Below are 3693 nucleotides of genomic sequence, written 5' to 3' on the forward strand. Positions count from 1 at the left end.
ATGAAAAAATTAAAATGCCTCCAATTTTCAAATCAAGGGACAGACTCAGATACTGCTTTATATGTATGTGTATTTTTTCACACTATTCATTTTATAATAAAAATCGAATGAAATGTATGTTTCTTGAATTTAAGTCTGTCGTCCTCAATGTTCACTGATAACATCGTCTATTCGTGTCAAGAAATAGTTATCGACCACTGCTGTTTTTGTTAAAGTATTTTATGTTATGAGTAAAAGTCTTTAGCTTTCACTGTTCTTTCTTTAATGAGATAGAATGTATTTCACTCGTTCAATGTCCCATACGACATTGATGGCCCAAACGTTCAGCAACACTCTTTATCCGTGAAGTACGTAAAAAGATGGATTAGCATACATGTCATTCGTGCATTCTTTTTTCTCTTACTCTGATCAAAGTATTTGAAGAATTAACGAAGGAAGACGTTTTACTGCTGTCGCATAGCCAAATAGCAATCGATGGTTTGGAGAATTTATAAAATTAATCTTTTTTTTTTCGTTTAATGTGTTCCTAAATGTTATAAAGTCGTTGTTACTGATGTTTTTCCATAATACATTTAATATGGCCTATTTTGTAAACATGTGTATTAGACTATTCGAAATTCTAATCAGTCGTATAAATCGAAATGAGAATAAAAGATTGTAAATGTTTCATTACGTGAAAAAATATAAGATCGATTTAAATCAACAAAAATAGAAAAATGTCAACTGTACGTGATGGATGTCGAAGAAGATTTCTTTGAAGACCGCCCTCGAAAAGACGTTTTTTGCCTAGGCATCGATAGAAAAATGTACGCGACGGTGAAAAGGGAGCGAAGAGTGTCAAAAGTGCCTCCGTTGAAGAGAGCTAGAAATACAAATTCTAATCGATAATCTTTACTTGAAAACTATAATGATTCCATTGGAAATTTCAAGTGGAATTTGTGGTTTGATTTAGATGTTGGTGAGAGCGCATGATGCTATATATAAGTAAGTTTACAGAAGAAGTCTTGGGGTGGTGGAAAATATTAGTGATCGAGAGACTTTGGAGGCATATAGAACCTGTTGTGGAACATAAACACTAGAATCAGTTTAGAATTAGGTGAGCTGGTAGAGTGCCAGTCATTAACCGAAGTCTCTCTTTGATTTTATACGATCTTTATTCCGAGAAACTTCACAAATCACTTTATCTGTACGTTATTGGTAATGGCATTGATGTGTAATTTCGTCTAATTTTAAAGTGAAACGAAGTACTACTAGGTAAATTAGTAATGTAATTGAAATGACATGGTCGAGACGATATAAAGAGGTATTTTTATGTTTATGTGATTTATACTTCTTCCTGTTTCCTGCAAGGGATCCAAATAAATTTGTGATTAAAAACAACGCTTGACAGTAGGTATTCGGTCCTCGGTAGTATAGTGGTGAGTATCCCCACCTGTCACGCGGGAGACCGGGGTTCGATTCCCCGCCGGGGAGTACGTGTATATTTTCATACCCTTTATTTTAGAAGAAATTCGAATGAAACGAGTGTTTCTTGAATTTTATTCTGTCGTCTTCGATGTTCACTGGTAACATCGTCTATTCGTGTGAAGAAATGAGTATCGAACACTGCTGTTTTGTTAAAGTATTTTATGTTATGAGTAAAAGTCTTTAGATTTCACTGTTCTTTTCTTAATGAGATAGAATGTATTTCACTCGTTCAATGTCCCATACGACATTGATGGCCCAAACGTTCAGCAACACTCTTTATCCGTGAAGTGCGTAATAAGATGGATGAGCATACATGTCATTCGTGCATTCTTTCTTGTCTTACTCTGATCAAAGCTTTTGAAGAATTAACGAAGGAAGACGTTTCACTGCTGTCGCATAGCCAAATAGCAATCGATGGTTTGGAGAATTAAAAAAAAAAAGAGTTTTTTTTTTTCGTTTAATGTCTTCCTAAATGTTATAAAGTCGTTGTTACTGATGTTTTCCATAATACATTTAATATGGCCTATTTTGTAAACATGTGTATTAGACTATTCGAAATTCTAATCAGTCGTATAAATCGAAATGAGAATAAAAGATTGTAAATGTTTCATTACGTGAAAAATATAAGATCGATTTAAATCAACAAAAATAGAAAATGTCAACTGTACGTGATGGATGTCGAAGAAGATTTCTTTGAAGACCGCCCTCGAAAAGACGTTTTTTGCCTAGGCATCGATAGAAAAATGTACGCGACGGTGAAAAGGGAGCGAAGAGTGTCAAAAGTGCCTCCGTTGAAGAGAGCTAGAAATACAAATTCTAATCGATAATCTTTACTTGAAAACTATAATGATTCCAATGGAAATTTCAAGTGGAAATTGTGGTTTGATTTAGATGTTGGTGAGAGAGCGCATGATGCTATATATAAGTAAGTTTACAGAAGAAGTCTTGGGGTGGTGGAAAATATTAGTGATCGAGAGACTTTGGAGGCATATAGAACCTATTGTGGAACATAAACACTAGAATCAGTTTAGAATTAGGTGAGCTGGTAGAGTGCCAGTCATTAACCGAAGTCTCTCTTTGATTTTATACGATCTTTATTCCGAGAAACTTCACAAATCACTTTATCTGTACGTTATTGGTAATGGCATTGATGTGTAATTTCGTCTAATTTTAAAGTGAAACGAAGTACTACTAGGTAAATTAGTAATGTAATTGAAATGACATGGTCGAGACGATATAAAGAGGTATTTTGATGTTTATGTGATTTATACTTCTTCCTGTTTCCTGCAAGGGATCCAAATAAATTTGTGATTAAAAACAACGCTTGACAGTCGGTATTCGGTCCTCGGTATTATAGTGGTGAGTATCCCCGCCTGTCACGCGGGAGACCGGGGTTGGATTACCCGCCGGGGAGTACGTGTATATTTTCATACCCTTTATTTTAGAAGAAATTGAATGAAACGAGTGTTTCTTGAATTTTATTCTGTCGTCTTCGATGTTCACTGGTAACATCGTCTATTCGTGTGAAGAAATGAGTATCGAACACTGCTGTTTTTGTTAAAGTATTTTATGTTATGAGTAAAAGTCTTTAGATTTCACTGTTCTTTTCTTAATGAGATAGAATGTATTTCACTCGTTCAATGTCCCATAAGACATTGATGGCCCAAACGTTCAGCAACACTCTTTATCCGTGAAGTGCGTAATAAGATGGATGAGCATACATGTCATTCGTGCATTCTTTCTTGTCTTACTCTGATCAAAGCTTTTGAAGAATTAACGAAGGAAGACGTTTCACTGCTGTCGCATAGCCAAATAGCAATCGATGGTTTGAAAATTTAAAAAAAAAAAGAGTTTTTTTTTTCGTTTAATGTCTTCCTAAATGTTATAAAGTCGTTGTTACTGATGTTTTTCCATAATACATTTAATATGGCCTATTTTGTAAACATGTGTATTAGACTATTCGAAATTCTAATCAGTCGTATAAATCGAAATGAGAATAAAAGATTGTAAATGTTTCATTACGTGAAAAATATAAGATCGATTTAAATCAACAAAAATAGAAAAATGTCAACTGTACGTGATGGATGTCGAAGAAGATTTCTTTGAAGACCGCCCTCGAAAAGACGTTTTTTGCCTAGGCATCGATAGAAAAATGTACGCGACGGTGAAAAGGGAGCGAAGAGTGTCAAAAGTGCCTCCGTTGAAGAGAGCTAGAAATACAAATTC

The 3693-nt window shown here is 34.6% G+C and overlaps 1 non-coding gene across 1 annotated transcript; it reads left to right on the forward strand.

Moving 5' to 3' along the window:
- Window positions 1-1401: 1401 nt before the first annotated feature.
- On the forward strand, window positions 1402-1473 carry TRNAD-GUC (transfer RNA aspartic acid (anticodon GUC)). Its single transcript has one exon. It is a non-coding gene; the product is annotated as a tRNA-Asp (tRNA).
- Window positions 1474-3693: the final 2220 nt, after the last annotated feature.

Source organism: Tachypleus tridentatus, chromosome 9 (genome assembly GCF_004210375.1).
Source record: "Tachypleus tridentatus isolate NWPU-2018 chromosome 9, ASM421037v1, whole genome shotgun sequence".
Classification (NCBI taxonomy): Eukaryota; Metazoa; Arthropoda; class Merostomata; order Xiphosura; family Limulidae; genus Tachypleus; species Tachypleus tridentatus.